Raw genomic sequence first — 16692 nt, 5'->3', positions numbered from 1 at the left:
GACCTGTAAATGTCAGCTTATTTGGAAGGGTCTTGGAGATGTGATAGATTAAGGATCATGAGATGGGGGGGGGGGGTTTATCCTGGACGATCGGCTGGGCCCTAAACACCATCTGCGTGTCCTTATGTAAGAATCAAAGGGAGGGTTCACACAAACACAGCAAAGACCATAGTCCAAGGCAGAGGTTGGAATGAAGCAGCAAGCGAAGGAGCATCAAGGAATGCAGGCAGCTGGCAGAAGGTGCAAGAGACAGGGGCCTCCCGAGGAGACTCAGCGCTGCTGACTCCTAGGGGTCGGACTTGCCGCCTCCGCAACTGTGAGATGACACGCTCCTGAAGTTGTGAGCCACCCAGGTTGTGGTAACTTGTTACTGCGGCCCTTGGAAATCAATAGGATAGAATTCCACTTGTTTAAAGTGCAAAATCGGCCCATATTCATCCTGAGTTAGAGGTCAGAGTGTGGTGCCCCTTGGGGAAGTCGCAGTGTTGGCAAGGGAGAGGGGAGACCTGGCAAACAGCTCAAGCTCTTTTTCCTGGCCTCCAGATGCTTGTATTTCATTGAGTCGTATACTTATTTTGGATACTTTTATATTACCGTGTCTAATATATCGTATTAGTCTTTTATATTAGAATGTTTCGTCCTCTGTGCAGTTCTTACAGGGCTGGCGTTAGGTCTAAATGATGTTGAGACCTGTTTGAACTGTAAAGGCCAAAACGGATGCAACGTGAATGCCCTTCTCAGTCACCAGGCGTTCGCTGGCTGCTGGGCATCATGCCAAGCTCCCTTCATGCATTATCCCACTTAATCCCCAAAACCCATAACAGCTCCCATTTTGTAGATTAAGAAACTGAAATCCAAAGACAAATGGTTAGAAAATGAGGAAGCCAGGATTTAAACCCAGGCTGTCTGGTGATGAGGACCGTGACTCAAGTCCTACACACATGTTGAATTATCTCCAGGCTATTAAACCATCGTGGCTCTTCTGATTTTTTTTTAAAAAAGGTACAGATCATGTACAGTAGGCCATCAGGGAAGCCCATAGCAGACTACCATTTGTGCTATACATAAAAAGAGAGTCGAAAGAACCAATCAGGTTATTTTGGATATTTGCTTATATTCATAAACTTTTTTTTAGGAGGATGTGAAGAAACTCAATGTATTTAGTTGCAACTGGGAAGAGGAACTACAGCAAGGGAGTTGGGGTGGAGACGGCGCTTTCTGAACTTTTAAACATGTGAATGTATCAGAAATTTACTCAGAAGCAAAAAGGAACACAGATTTATATGAATGAAAACCGCCAGAGCGTTACGTGAACAACTTTACGCCAATGGCTTTGAAAACATGAACACTTTCCTGCAAAACTATAACGCTGTAAAAAATGATATGGGAAGACAAAGAAACTGTCTAGACTTAGAAGGGTTAATGCTGTGCTTAACCGTGCACCCCATCTCTTCCAAGACCTCCGGGGAGTACCGGGAGGGCAGGGCTTCTGTTTTCCTCACTACTGTCCAGCTCAAGCCCAGCACTGTCCCTGGCACGCTGTAGATACGTGCTGGCATGAAGGCTGGACCTCTGGGCTAAGCCGAGCCTCGGGACGGGATCGGGGGAGCGCTCAGGCATCACTCGGCCACGCTCCGAACAGCCTCCAGGAGCATCCACCACCCCGAGCGCCCGCGAGAAGCCTGACGCACGCGCACTGCTGCCCGAGGCCAGTCGGGTGGTACGGCGCCTGCGCGATTCCGGGCCGGGGGGGAGGGGGGACGCGAACCGGGCCGCGCGGGCGGCGCCTGCGCAGCGGCGCGCGTGGGCGGGGCCTGCGCCGCGCCTGCGCAGTCCTCGGCGGCCGTGGGGGGACGGCCCAGGGGCGGGCCCGGGGGCGGGGGCGCCGTGAGGGGGGCTGGGCCGGGCCGGGCGGACGGCGCCGCGGGGTTGGCTGCCGCCCTGAGGCCGGACTCAACGGATTCGGGCCGCGCCACCGGGCGAGCTCGCCGCCCGGCCCCAGCCCGCGGAGCCAGCGAGCGAGCGAGCGAGGCGGCGGCGCGCGGTAAGAGCCCGCTCCGGGCCCCTCGGCGCGAGCGGCGGCCGGCGCGCCTCTTCTCGGCGCCGCCCGCGCGGCCCGGCCCCGGCGGCCCCGCGGACCCCGGCGGCCCGCGCCTGCGCCGTCCCCTCCCGGGCCCCCGGCCCGGCGCGCGCCTGCGCCAGCCGCTCCCCGGCCCGCGAGCCGCCCGCGAGGCCGCCGCGGCGGCAGCCTCGGCCCCCGACCCCGGCCGCCCGGCGCCGGGCCGGCTCCGCGCGCGCCGGCCGCCCTCCCCTCGCGCCCCGGGGGCGGCCGGGGCCACCGCTCCGCAGCCGCTGGCCAGCGGTGCTCTGGCCCCCCAGCCCGCGCTGGCTCCCGCGCCCCGGGCCTCCTGCGGGCTCCGTTTCCGCCGGCCGCGCGCCCCCCACCTGCGCCCCGCTGTCTGCTGGCGGGGTCAGCCCGGGGCGGGCGGAGGGGTCCTCGATTCTCCAAACCCGGTTCATTGCCTCCGGTTGAACGTGAATACTCTTGTGGCGTTGCCGAGGACATCTTTGCGTTTCCCGCAATCCGGTCATTGTATGGCTTCAGTGGCTAACGCTTAAGACATCAGAGTTGGTCTCTGGGCAGCTCCCCTGGAGATAGATGAGTTGGGAAAAAGAAACCAGTGTCCACATAGTTTCGGCCTGCTGAGCAAACCAAGGAAGAATCCTGGGACCAATCAAACGCAAGAGAATCTGGGTTTGCTGATGCCCTTGGTAATGCGCCGGCAAGCACGCGAGGACCCGAGGGAAACGACCGTAAATTCGTCGTCCTGTATCGATTATGGGGGAAATGTCTTTTTTTTTTTTTAAAGGCATCTCCAGACATTGATAATGTTTCGTAAATTGCAAGAGATGCAAGAAACTACAGATAACGTTTGCTATCATCCCGGGAGGTGCATCTTGAGATGAAATCAGAACCTGGGGGCTTGGTAGATACAGCAATCAGTACCTATGGATAGCTTATCAAATAAAAACATCGATGAAGGGTGTACGCTGTGAGGAGAAGTGGGGTATTGGCCTGGGTAAGATTTTTTTTTTTTCCCCTATAAAGAGATAGCTGGTCCGCTCAGTTTTGTTTCCTCCCCTTTTCTCCTTTGATTGATTGCACTCCAAGCAGTCTTTAAAGACTCAGCTTGAGACAGCTGGAGGACGCTCTTTGCTCTTTAATTGCCTGTGCGCATTCTTGGTATGTAGGGATTTTCTTGGCATTCGTTTTTAGTAAGACAGTGAATGTTGGGCCCTGGTAAAGCGTTATCACTGCGCACCTTGGCAACAGTCCAGATACCCGAGTGTCCAGTCCCGCATCATAGCGAGTGGAAAGTGATTACAGCGGCTGTGGTTAAGGTGAGGCCTGTATCAGAGTTTCTGTTTTAAACTCAACTTTGCGGGGTGTGTGTCTGCCTTGTGTCCTCCTGAGTCGGGATGTCTCTGAGGCGGAGGCTCCGTTTATAGGTGACTCGACCCAGCGCATCTTGCGTTTCAGATGCATGCGCGCCTGCTCCGTCGTGTCTGCCTCTTCACGACCCCGCGGGCTGTAGCCTCCAGGCTTCTCTGTCCGTGGGATTTTCCGGGCGAGGATACTGGCGTGGGTTGCCATTTCCTCTTCCAGGGGATCTTCCCGACCCAGGGATCGAACCGCTGTCGCCTACATAGGCGAGAGGATTCGTTACCACTAGCGCCACCTAGGAAGCCCGGGTTTCAGATGACTCAGATGATAATACTGCTTCGGTTCAAAGCAGCTGTCCGGGTGGGGTTTCATAATGTGTAAGACCTGGTGTGCAACCACATACACACTTAAATCGCGCGGCTCCCTTATGCACGGCTACTGTGCGGTAGAGGAAAGTGGCAGGGTGTCAGCAGGTGAGGTGAGCTCTCTCTGTGGCTTTGGGCAAGTCAGCTTTCCTTTCAGGGCACCCTTTCTCCATGTGTGAAGGTGGGATTTGCAAGTGGAGAAGGAAAGGCTCTCCTTGAGGTGTCAGTTTTAATGTTCAGGGGCTCCTTGCCTATTTAGTCCTCTTCAGCCAGAGGTAGACCTGGGCCTTCTCACCAGTTCCGTGACATTGTGGCCCTTCCTTAAAGATTGGAGAGGTGCTGTCGTGAAGCTGGTGTGAACAGACCTGAGGCTCTTGGTCAGGCTTCAGTGTGTTAAAAAGCAAGGACAGTATGGAGAGTTTTTTGTAAAACTAAATTTATTCAATTGAAAGACTGTTCTTTCTAAACCTGTCATTTTCTTGATGTTAAAGCATCTTTTCTGGTATGATGGTGATAGTAAATGGTGGTGTATGGGATGGTAAATGGCAACTACAAGGTTTCCTTATCACAATAAGATATTTTTAGAAAAAAAGAGAAGCTAGAATCTATTGTTTTGCTATTGCAGTAAGGGAGTTTAGGAAAAAGTTCCTGGGGCTTTTGGTGCTAAGAAGATTAAAATATAGATTACTGTTTAAGAGTAAAGAAGAGTTTACTCTGTGGGACTTCCTTTGTCACAATCCACAGGCTAGTAAGAAGGCTCTGTTATGTATTAAAGATACTTCTATTCTGATCACCCTTTCTACCAGATATAAAATGTCAGGATATTTGTGGGTGTGTGTGTGTAAGCCCAGGCAGGGGAATTCCTCCCGGTGGTTGGAATTGTTAGTATTGAATAGACTGGCTGCCGAGGTAAAGAACCCCTGTGGGGATTCGCTGTCAGCTGGGAAATCTTTCAGTATCGTGGCCCCAGTCTTTTGCTGTGAAACACCATGACCCTCAAGAAATTAAGCTATGCTGATGGGAGAAGTGGCTGGCTTCATCTGTTTTAAAGTGGATGTGTAACAGATGACCTTTGTGTCCATGAAATCTTAAAAATTTTTAAACATTTAAAAACTCTTAACAGATTTAGAGTAATTGTAATTTTTTTTGTACTTATAAAACTACAGTGTATAATGTGTATCAGACATGCATTTTTAAAGGTCTCAAAATATTATCTCTAATTCTTGAAATACTCATTTTCGCCTTGGAGGACGGACTGCTCTCCCTCACCTCTTGAGTGCTCCAGTTCGGAGGAGAACGCGGTAGCTCTGTAAAGAACATTCGTCCACAGGAAAAGAGGGCAGATGTGTTTTTCCTGACCTTTCCTCACATCCTCATTGTTGTCCTGTCTTTATTTTTTTGGTTAAACCCTGAGGTTTGCTCCTGCCTGTCTTTCTAAAGTGTTAATCTGCTCAGAGTTACTGCCCCTCCCTGGCACAATTTGAAATCCTCCAATGCCCCCCACCCCCCCCCCCCCCCGCCGGTACTCACGGTCAGATCTGTCTGTAGCTTGGTGTCACTAACCACGCCCCCCCCGCCCCTGCCTCTCTTCAGCCTTGTTGAGCGCTTGGTCCCTGAGCTCTTGCCGTCTCCTGCTGGAACGCTCTTCTGTCACCTCGTCCTGCAAAACTCAGCTCAGAGCCCCTGGCCCTGTCTCCTGAAGGCCGGTCCAGCCCCCTCGCCTTACGGTTTGGCCCCTGGTGTCCGACGCTGAGCAGGGTGCAGAGACCCTCAGGCCCGGCCCTGCCAGAGGTCCACTGGCCTTGCCGGCCCTGCCAGAGGTCCACTGGCCTTGCCAGCCCTGCGATACCTCCCAGCCACGCATACCAACTTGCAGAGTCCGTTTAACTGCGTCTTAGCGTCTCCTTCAAATCCAGCTTCTCGATGGAGGAGACTCCGTGATGTCTGTTTCACCGGCAGAAGCGAGGCGGGCATCGTCTTTGCTTGCTGCCTGTGTCTCCTTTCCCCTCCTTGTGCGCTTCCTGCCTTGTGATTCTTTAAAATCTGATGTTATTGACTGGTAACATTTTAAGAAATGAAGATATCAGATTTCAAGTTTGTCTTCTGTGCATATAGTCCAGGGAAAACGGGAATGTTAAAGGGGAAAAAATACTTTATCTCTTAAAAAACAAACAAAACCAAACGTATATTGCACTTTTCTAAAGAACTGAGTTTATACAAAAAAAAAAAAATCCTGATTAAGTTTAGAAAACAGGCAAAGAAACTGGCAGCAGGGTTAAAATTTGTCAAGAAATACTTGTTAAAAATGAAAGTTGTCCCTTTCTTCCTCTCTCCCTTCTCGTGTTCTTGGAGAAAGTCCCAACTCAGCCATTTTCCCGGGACACCTAGTCCCCCAGGAAGTCCTGAGGCAGTTTGTTAAAGCTGCTTTTTTTCCACAGCAGTCACAACTGGACTCCTTTCTCCCATGAGGGACCCCTTTCCTCCCACACAGGAGACGCCAGTGTCCCGAGTCCCACTCCTTTCTTTCCCTGGAAGCGTCTCCCGGTCACAGCTTCTTCTGCTCACCAGGCCCAAGAGTTCTTGAGCAGGAGATACTGAGTTTTCTCCTGGCACACTTTTTTTAAAAACAAAAAACAAACAAAACCTTGATGGGCTTGTCTCAGTCTGTCCCTGGCCTCGCAGCTTTGCCAGATCTTAGTTCCCCAACCACAGATTAAACCTGGCCCCCAGCAGTAAAAGCACCAAGTCCCAAGCCCTGGACGCCGGGCGGTCCCATGGCTCAGGTCGGTCGTCACTCTCCCGTCCCGGCCCCTCGCTCCTCTCTCTCTGGCGCCGGCACTTTCTGCAGACCCCTCAGGCCGCCACGCGCACTCAGCTGCGCTTCATCTCCTGTTGCACATTCTCTGCAGGACTCTTCAACCCTGGCTCCTTCATTTTCATTCTTTTTTTTTGGTCGCACTGCGAGGTTTGCAGGCTTAGTTCCCCAGCCGAGGGTGGAACCTGCACCCCTGCGTTGGAAGCTCAGAGTCGTAACCACTGGACCACCGGGCGGTGGGTGCCTGGTTGATTCCGCTTTGGCTGTTGCGGATAATGCTGCTGTGAACCTCCATGGACAGGGTTTTGCGTGGACAGGTGTGTTCTCTTAGGAGTGGGATCGCTGGGTCGTGTCGCAGCAACGTTGAGCCTTACGCGTTATCACCGCCTGTCCCCCACAGCTGCCCCATTTCACAGCCCCTCCAGTCCCCTGTCTCGTTCTGAGTTCCCCACTTCCTAATCAGTGCAGGGCTGTTCAGGGGGTACTTTTGAAAACACGGGACATTTTTGGTCCTTCTGCTTTTTGTTTTTCTCACTCACTTGATCCTTCTGGAAATTCTATTAAATTGGCTTGTACCGTCCTGACGCATTATTACGAATGGCTTCATAGTACTGGTAATATTCCGTAGTATAAATATGCTGTGTATTCACTCAGCTCAGCAGATAGTAAGAGGCTGCTCTGTGTCAGGCACCGATTTAGGCTCGGAGGCAATGAAACACGATGCCCTGTGCTCTTAGAGTTCACTTTCTAGCAGGGCTGGGGGGAGACATCAAGAGATAAACGGGCAGCATAGCCCAGGGTTTTACCAGGGCACGCTGAGTGTGGCAGCTTTCTGAGGAGCGCCTGTGAGCTACCAAGGCTAGACAGCCCTAGATGTTGTCGCAGGTTACTTTAAGGAGAAGGTAGAAACATTTTCATAAAATAAAAACTAGAAAATAAAAGACCCAGCTGGTTAACGTGGCTGAAGAGTTCTGGGAGATCAACTGACCTGTGGCCAGTGGGCCACTGTAGGGGTCCTTGGTGACCGAGTTAGCGCGTTTATGAATTGCACCCAAGTCCTCGTACTCCAATACTTTGGCCCCCTGATGTAAAGAGCTGACTCACTGGAGAAGACCCTGATGCGGGGAAGACTGAAGGCAGGAGAAGTGGACGATAGAGGATGAGATGGTTGGATGGCATCACCGACTCAGTGGCCTTGAGTTTGAGTAGGCTCCAGGAGTTGGTGATGGACAGGGAGGCCTGGCGGGCTGCAGTCCAGGGGGTCGCAAAGGGTCGGACGTGACTGACCGACTGGACTGAGCCTCTTACCCTGGTGCTGAGTAACAGATGGCCCTCTGCCGCAGCCAGGTGAAGGGTGTGGGGCACTTTCGGAAGGGGCTGCTGAGAGGACTTGGGGGACAAGGCAGAACTTCACACCCCAGCCTTGCTTTCTTCCTGAACTTTCTGTATTTACTATGTGGCCCTCTGAATTGTTGAGGTTGTCCCTCCAGTAAAGCCTCCTCTAAATTACCCATGGTGAAGCCTAGGGAAACAGCTTGGACGTCTGAAATGGTTAGGCCTGGAGGGCGTCCCCTCGGCGAGCGCAGCTTGGTGTCGACCTGCAGCCTAGCTGGGCCTGTACGCCTCCTTCTCTGTTGGCTCTAGGGGTCACGCAGTTTGGCGTTTTGGTTCTGATTTTGTTCTTTTTATTTGACTTGAAGTTAGAAACGCACCTTTAGATGCAGAGCTACTCACCCTTCGCGTTGCCCGTCCAGGTGACAGGCGGCTCCATCGTCATGGGGCGCTGGTCATCTGTGAGTAATCAGAATGTCACTCTAATGAGTAAAATGCTATCCCGCGGAAGTTTCTGGGGGCAGTTCAGTTACTAATGTGCCTGGTATTTTGGAAAAGCAACAAAACAAAGCACGGGCTGCAAGCTTCTGTTGAAGCAGTGTCTCTGGGGGTCTGGTGTGACCTGAGCGCCGACCCGCGGCCCCTCCTCCCCACTCCAGCACACGCGTGCTTAGTGGGCTTGGGCTCCAGCACTGTTGACGAGTTTGATTCCTAAGATTTATGAGGTTTCGGTGGTTAGTACGTAGAGTCTAGTGAGTCCCCATGGCAGCGTGGTTGAAACCCATACATTTCACCTGCACCTTTCACTACGTAGGGTCCTCTCACAACAGATTTCAAAGTAGTTAGCACCACCGTTATTTCCCTTATTTCATAAATGAGGAAACGAGGTTAAGAATACAGAGTTCACCAGGGGCCACGCTCGACTTTGAGCCCAGGGTTTCCCGTGTTCTTTTCACTGTAATCTGCTTCTCAGCTGGAATGCTCTGCCCTGCGGTTGAAGGAGCTGCAGTGCCCTCCGGCCTGGAGAACAGAGGGTGGGGCTGGGCATTGTTCCTCTTGTGGTTGGCCTGTTTGAAGAGCCTTTGCGTGGAAAGAGCGCTGGGTTGATTTTGTGTTGCTTTGGCAGGTCCCCTAGTGAACAATAGCCACCGTCGCACTGGCGTTCGGCTCCACGTGTGAGAACCTGCCCGAGAACTGAAGGGGCGCCGGGTGACGAAGGCCGCCGGGTGTGGTAGGACGGCGGGCGGGGGGCCGGCTGTGGTGCCCCCCGGCCCCACAGGCCCGCCCCGCTTCCTCTCCTCTCCTGAGCCTCGCGCCTCTCCTCCCTGCAGCCCCTCAGAGGCAGCTTGAAGTGCGGGACGGTCACTGATGAGGTTAATGATGACTGATTCATTTTTCTCACGTTTGCCGTCTGTCTTCACCCCTTCCATGTTTTAAACCAAGTGACGGTCAGGTGTGAATTCGGGATTTGTCTTTGTGCTCCAATGCTGTTTCTGTAGGGAATTTTTTTTTAAGCTGGAAATAAAAATTGAAGGCGGGGGATCTGTTGTAGGAGAGTCTGCTGAACGGCTGACGAAGGGTTTCCTCTCTCACCCAGGGTTTATAACCCTCAGAGCTGACCCCTCAAGGCCCCTGTGCCGTTCCACTCCTCGTCGCACGTGATTGCCCATCTCGTAGGCGCTGTGTTTGTCCGCCAAGGCGTCCCGCAGGTGCGGAGAGGGTGGTCAGCCGCGGCCGCGTCTGTATCGAGGCCACAGAGTGGCTTCCGAGAAGGCTCCCCGTCCCTGAACCGCTTTGCAGGTGAAGCTTCAGAGCGTGGTGAGGTCGGGGGAAAGGCCTGTCGCCTCTCAAGTCGCCGATTACCTTCTGCACAGCACTTACCGCTTTGTCTTTTGTCTGCCTCGTTGTCGGGAGCCTGGAGCTTAGACGTGTTTGCCCTGCTGCGTCGTCAGAAGTAAACCAGGGACATTTCAGGTGACTGAGGCTGGGAGGGGTGGACGGGTGACTGCTCTGAAAAGGAGGTTCCCTCAGGAAACAGGCCAGTGAGAAAGAGCCCGGCGAACTCCCCTGGGAAGTTCCCTGCGATGCTCACGAAAGCCGGTGATGTTCCCCCACTGTTCCCTGGGGCCCCGAGAGCTGGAGCGCGGTGCCTGTCCGAGGGTCTCGCTAACCCAGCTTAGTGCGGGAAGCCCCGTTCACCTGGTGTCTGCTGGTGACCTCCCGGCCCGGCTCCGCGTGAGTGGGAGCCTTTGCTGAGCGGAGGGCCCGGCGTGCGGTTGCCGTAGGGGCCTCGCTGATCATTAGCTGCCTGGGAACCTGCTGCTGGATAACTTTCACTCACTAGTGCTCTCCCTGCCTCCTGGACCTTTTGAAGTTTGAAAACGGCTGTTTGGAAAGAGGAAGTAAGAAGTCAGGACCAGAGAATTCGCCTCTGTGGGGCAGGGAGGAAGTCTGTGCAGCTCACCCTCTGGTGGGACTCGGGGCCTCCACCCAGAGGTGCGAGAACTGACTCCTGGACGTGAGCAGTGTGTCCAGAGTCATGTCGCTAGTGCGTGGTGGAGCTGGCGCTCGGACCCAGGTTCCACCTGAATGACCCAGGCTCTCTCCCCTAGTGCACGCTCTCTCTTGCGTTGTGAAGTCCTTAGAAGGGATGATTGTTTTTTAAAGCTGAAATAGTTAAATTACTCATTTACAGTAAATCAGGTTAGATAGGCAGAGATAAATCCAGAGATAGGATTTAGTCCTTTGGGGGAAATGTTTTGAATCTAAGAAATAGCTCTGGAGGAATAGAATCCAAAGACCCTCCATTGACTTGAGTTTGGGGTGAGGCGCTTGCCCTTTGTAGGGATGTCTCCTGTCCCTGGTGTCTGCCACTAGTAGCCCGGAGTCTGCTAAATCAGGGAACGTTGTCCTCAAGTCTTACTTGTTAAGAATTAGAATGAAGTATTAGGAAGAAAGGTTGATTTCACATGTTCAGTTTTCTTGAAACACGATTGGTTGTGTCATTTTGAATTTCTGAAACGTGATTGAGTTTGGTGTTTGGGCGTGTAGTCATTTCTCAGGCAGTAAAGACAAACAGCGTGATCCTCAGTTGGCAACAGCGGTCGGTGTGATTGAGGCACATGGTGCGTCTCAGCGTTTCACAAGGAAGTAGCACCGTGACATTTGGATCCAGAAGGAAGTGCTTGCCTCGCTCTCCTCTCTTTCCCTCTTGCATCCTCATCCTGCCGCTGATAGCGCCCCAGCAGAGTCCTTCACACGGTTGCAGGACGTGGTGACGGGCCGTGGTGACGGGCCGTGGTGACGGGCCGTGCCCTCTGTCACAGGGGTCTGGAGAGCGCTCCCAGGATTTCCTGACACGCAGGCCCTTCCAGCAGTGGATCGGGCCGCTCAGGTCCTGGCTGCGATTCCGCCTCTCGGGTGTTCGGCCCCCCACTCGCTGTGTGGCCCTGGCCCTGCCTCGCCTCGTGTGTGGGGCCGGGAGGAGCCTGCCCGTGCTGCCCTCGTGTTGACGGTGCGGGAAGGCGCGCCTTCCTGCCATCCGGGGCCTCTGAGCTGCGCCTGTCCTCGGAGACTGCTTCCGAGGTGGGGGGCTTCTCACCTGGCGGACCTGGGACTTGGGGGAATGACGGGCCAGCGGGGGCGCTGTGTGAAGCGGGCGCCGGGCGCAGTCCCGGCCAGCTTTCAAGGCTTGGAGGGGCCCCCGGCGCGTGGCCTCGGACTCTGGGTCCGGAGCTCTGCGGGGGCCTGGCTGACGGCGCCTCGGCGAGCCTGTGTGCCCGGCTCCGGGTTGCCAGGTGAGCTCCAGGACACCGGCTGCACGTCCATCGCGGGTGACAGCGAATGCTTCTAGTCCAGGAGCGTCGCAGAGGCTGCTGGACGGCGCGCGGCAAGGCGTGCTGCGGTCCCAGGGCCGCAGGACGGGCCCGGGGCAGGGGCGCAGCGCGGCTGCCGGGCAGCGTGGCCGTGGGCGGGAGTGGGCATGCCCTGCGCTGAGAGGCGGCTGGGGCGGAGACGGGGGCTCCAGGCTGTGCTGCCCTCCTGGCGTGGACGCTGGAAGAGGCTGCAGGAGGGGTGGGCACCGCCTGTCCTGGGGGCTGGAACCCGTCGCCCCTGGGGTTCGGTGTCCCGCCGCGCCTGAGACTGAGGAGGGCGGCCCGTCGTGGGGAGCCTGGGCGGCCGGCTGCGGGAGGCTCCCGTGAGAGTGGGGGTGACCTGCTGTGTGTGGAATCCCCGGCGCAGCGGCCCGCAGGCAGGGGGCCCTCAGGGTTTAGTCCCTCGCCTTCCCTCTCGCCGGTGAGCCGTCAGGGAACTGGGCCTAGTGGCTTTGCACCGTCCGTCTGGGGCCGTGGGTCTGCCCGGCAGCGAGCGAGGAGACCACAGGGGGCGCAGTCAGCACGAGCCCCTGCGCTCCCCACACCTCCTTCTGGGAGATGAGGGAGAGCTGCCTCCGAGCGGCGGTCCTTTCCCAGGAAACGCAGTTGGAAATCGGGTGTAACTGGCCTGTGTCATAGCTGTTCCTGTTCTTCCAGCCTGCTCTGTTGGGTTGGCTTTCTCAGCTCAACAGGATGTCTGTGCAGATGAGACCCTATTTATGGTCTTCTGCACAGAGACGAGCATCTTCCTTCCCTCCTGGGTTTGAACCAGGCTTTTCGTGCCAAAGCTTTTCAGCCTTGACGCGGTTGATTTTTGGGGCGAGGAGTGTCCTTGAATTGTAGGATGTTCAGCAGCATCCCAGCTGTGACAACCAACGGTGTCTCCTGACAGTGCCGAGTGTCCCCTGGAGGGCGTGGTGACCACTGCCTTATCCTCCGTGGACAAAGAGAAGAGTGATCCTTTCGGGTTTCTACGAATTTTCATTTTATCTAATCAGCAAAACACTCACTGAAAAAAAGATCTCATTTTTATTAAACTGAACTCAAGTTCTAATCTATTTTAACTTAATTTGGAAAGACTTTTTTTTGTGCCATTGGCAAAACATTTCTCAAATCTAAAATTTTTAGCTTTTTTAAAAGGGATTTATTATATTGTTGCTGCTGCTGCTAAGTTGCTTTATTCGTGTCCGACTCTGTGCGACCCCGTAGATGGTAGCCCACCAGGCTCCCCTGTCCCTGGGATTCTCCAGGCAAGAACACCGGAGTGGGTTGCCATTTCCTTCTCCAGTGCACAAAAGTGAAAAGTGAAAGTGAAGTCCCTCGGTCATGTCCGACTCTTTGCGACCCCATGGACTGCAGCCCACCAGGCTCCTCTGTCCGTGGGATTTTCCAGGCACGAGTGCTATTGTTATATTTGAATAATTAGTGAATTACAAAAAATGTTTTTTTCTGTATTTCAGAGTTTAAAATGTTCAAATATATCGAATTGGTATTTTTAATTAAAAGTATGGCCAACAGTTAATTTTATGAATACAGTATTGTGCAATTTTGTAACTGCCTGCCAAAAATCTGAGCGTAAAGCCATGGTTTGAAAGGATCATGAATAAACATTTTCTTTTTGTAAATATTCAAAAACCTTGGCTGAGCAGGGAAAGGAGACTCAAATTTTCTTGCATTCTGGGAGTTTGAACTTTGGGAACTGATTTGTTTTGGACTGAATCTGGAGAAATCATCTGTGTACTACAGCCAGAAATTCTTTTAGGCTGTCTTTTTCCAGCCTTGTCACTGATCTGGAATGTTAAGTATTGGCAGCAGTTTAACGGTCTTCTAGCAGCTTATAGTAAAAGAAGAGAAGGTCTCCAGAAGTGCATCTGAAGAGGCCTTAGTATATGGTTAGGGTTTGTTTCTGGTTTTGTTACTCTTTGCAAAGCAGTGAGAAGACGACTTACAGTTCTAAGTTTGAAAAAATGCAGGGAGCTTCTAGTTGTTTCCAGATATTCCCTTGTGTTAAACCCTGCAGAATAACGGAAATCGTGAATTTGTATGAGTGACTTTTTCTGTGGCCAGAGCAGAGACAGACGTGCACGTTTGGACTTTTGTTGCTGGTAGTTGGCGCCTCTCCCTCGTGTCCTGTCAGCAGTTGGAGTTTAGTGACGAGCTCAGACTCAGGGCGACTGCTTCCCTACCTCTCTGGCCTCCATCTCTTCTCTTGCAGGCACGCAGGGTGGCTTCTGATCACATGTGCTGGTCTGGGCAGCACAGCCCTGCCCCGGCAGCCCGCCCTGGGCTTTAAACAGCAACACCAGCAGAGCGTCTCCCCCGCCTCATTGCTGTCTGACTCTCTGCCCTTCACAAAGCTGCATTTTTGAAATGCTCTTCATCCTTGTCTCCTACTCAACCTTCTATTCCATTCCAGTGACATCTGACTTCTCTCCACCCTTCCCCGAGGAGCGGTGTGGGCCCTGCTCGCCATTGCCCCTCCTGGTCGACTCCAGCGTCCACCCAGGCACGTGGCCCTGTGGACTTGCCCCCCAGACCCCTCCCCCCCAGCGTGGCCAGGCAGAGAGGACGTGGCTCTGAGGGGCGGGGGTGGGAATGGGAGAGGGGCTGCTTTTTCTCTGGCCAGGAGGGCGTTTGGAGGGGAGCGCACACTTGGTTAGTGGTGGAGGTGGAGGAGAGGCCCGTCGGAAGGCCGCCTCTCCGTGGGGCCAGAGTCCGCGTCTCTGGTTTCTGGGAGCAGGGAGAACGCCTGCTAAGCGTGCACGTCAGTCGACGGCCTCACGCTGATTGTAGGCAGGCAGTAAAATCTGTCTTAAAAATGAGAAAATTTCATTTTCTCTATCCTTCCCCTTCCCGCTCCCCACTGCCAATCATGGTGGTTCTCTCTGTGAGCCTTTTAAATGTTTATTTTTATCATAACGTGCGGTTGCAAAGAGCCGGACATGACTGAAGCGACCGAGCGGCAGCGACGCAGACCTTTGAGAACCTCGGCTCGCGGTGCTGCACGCCTGCCGTTTATGTGCTGTTCTCGCTGAGCCGCTTCAGGCGTGTCCGACTCTGTGACCCCATGGACTGCAGCCCGCCAGGCCCGTCTATCCGTGGGATTCCCGGGCAGGAACGCTGGGATGGGTTGCCATTTCCTCCTCCAGGGGACCTTCCCGACCCAGGGGTCAGCCCTGCAAGTCTTACTTGTCTCCTGCCTTGAGAGGCAGGGTCTTTACCACCAGCGCCACCTGGGAGGCCAAGCTTATGTGACAGTAAGTGGCAACTTTTGCTTCTATTAAAAACGGACTTGAAGGAACGCTCGTGGTGGCTCAGTGGACCAAAATCCACCTGGCAGCGCAGGGGACACGGGTTTGGTCCCTGGTCTGAGAAGACCCCGCGCGCCGTGGAGCAGCCACGCCTGCGCGAGCTGCATGCGCTCCAGCACTGCCGAGCCCGTGGCCTCGGCTGCCGAAGCCTGGAGTCGGACGCGCTGGAGCGCGGGGACGCCCCTCCAAGCCTGCTTTGCTTTATGTGCGTCTCTACATGGACTTTCTGGTCGTGTGCGAGGATTCACAGAGAGATTGAAACACGGCCATGTTGAGAAATCCAGAATAGGAAGTCGTCTGCTGCATTGAGATGTGTTTAATTAAAACGTTTCTAATTGAAGTTCTTTTCAGCATTTTGTTTGATTTTGTAGTACTCATGATTTTATCAATTGGCTATTTGTTTTGATACATTTAGCAACATTTGCTCACAGGCTTCAATTTAGTTTGCTAAATTTCAGTTTTCCCTTGACAGTGATTCCTTCTCAGTGTTTTAAGTCTCTTTTCTTAATTTAAAATTGTAATATTCTTACATTTTGAATGTGGAGTTTGTGAAGTAAGAGAGAGAGATATATTTAGATTGCTTGGATTGAAACCTTTTTTTAATTTTAGTGGAGTGTTATCAATGTATAACATAAAAACACCATAGCTAATACCAAACACCATAATTTAAACACCAAAGCAGTTTCCTTTTTTTTTTTTTTCCAGTGGTTCTGATTCCTGGTTCTGAGAGTGTGAATTATGAGATAGAAGGTTTGGATTTCTGTTGCTCCTCATCCATCCTCCTGGCCTTACCAACAAGGTCCCCAGAGTCAGCGTGACTTTCTCAGGGCTGTGCAGGCGGGTCTGGGGCCTCAGTCCCGGTCTCCTGATTGCCCTTCCAGGGAACGCCCCCGCCCCCCGCCCACGTACTTTCAGTGTTTCCTGATACGTGATTTTCAGTGGGAAAGAACCAGAAGCAAGTGGTGTTTGTTGACATCTGTGTGCCACAGTGTATAATTTAATGAAGTAGTGAGTGAGAATAATCTTCAGTCATTTCTGATGAAGGGTTTGTGTGACAGAGAGTCCTTTGAGTTGCTGCTTTTGTTTTAATAAGGCATTAGTCATACTTGGGGCGTGCAGTGTGTTGTTATAAATTATGACGGCTCACAGTTGTGCCATCCTTGCTGTGGGCCACCCTGCTGGGCACTGGGGGCTCATTATCTCATGTTGTCCTCCCCAGACTCTCATCAGGCGGGTAGCACTGTTACCATCCCATTTTATAGATGAGACTGAGCTTTCAGAGAGGCTGACTTACCTGCCTCAGGATACAGCTTTGATCAGACACCGCAGGCGGGGCTGCCTCCCAGCGGTGGCGGCGTGGTCACTAAGGCGTGCCCGGCTCCTGCGAGCCCAGGGACTGGAGCCCTCCAGGCAGGAGCACTGGAGTGGGCTGCCATTTCCTTCTCCAAGGGGTCTTCCCGACCCAGGGATCGAACCCACATCTCCTGTGTCCTGTATTGCAGGCAGATTCTTTACCAACTGAACCATCAGGAAAATCTCCCAATACTGT

The 16692-nt window shown here is 53.5% G+C and overlaps 1 protein-coding gene across 2 annotated transcripts in view; it reads left to right on the top strand.

Annotated features, from left to right (window-relative positions):
- The first annotated feature begins 1872 nt into the window (after positions 1-1872).
- Positions 1873-16692, top strand: part of SPECC1L (sperm antigen with calponin homology and coiled-coil domains 1 like) — an 86471-nt gene continuing 71651 nt past the window's right edge. Inside the window, exon 1 of one of the 2 annotated variants that reach the window (XM_069558017.1) lies at positions 1873-2044. The gene's annotated coding sequence lies outside the window, so the exon portion shown is untranslated. Of the gene's footprint in view, positions 2045-2235; positions 3081-16692 lie in introns of those variants that run through there. The other variant, XM_069558018.1, reaches the window with a different exon arrangement.

The sequence above is a fragment of the Ovis canadensis genome, chromosome 17 (assembly GCF_042477335.2).
Source record: "Ovis canadensis isolate MfBH-ARS-UI-01 breed Bighorn chromosome 17, ARS-UI_OviCan_v2, whole genome shotgun sequence".
In the NCBI taxonomy this organism is placed as follows: domain Eukaryota; kingdom Metazoa; phylum Chordata; class Mammalia; order Artiodactyla; family Bovidae; genus Ovis; species Ovis canadensis.
The sequence above is the reverse complement of the archived record's forward strand: the minus strand, read 5'-3'. Positions and strand labels throughout refer to the sequence as shown.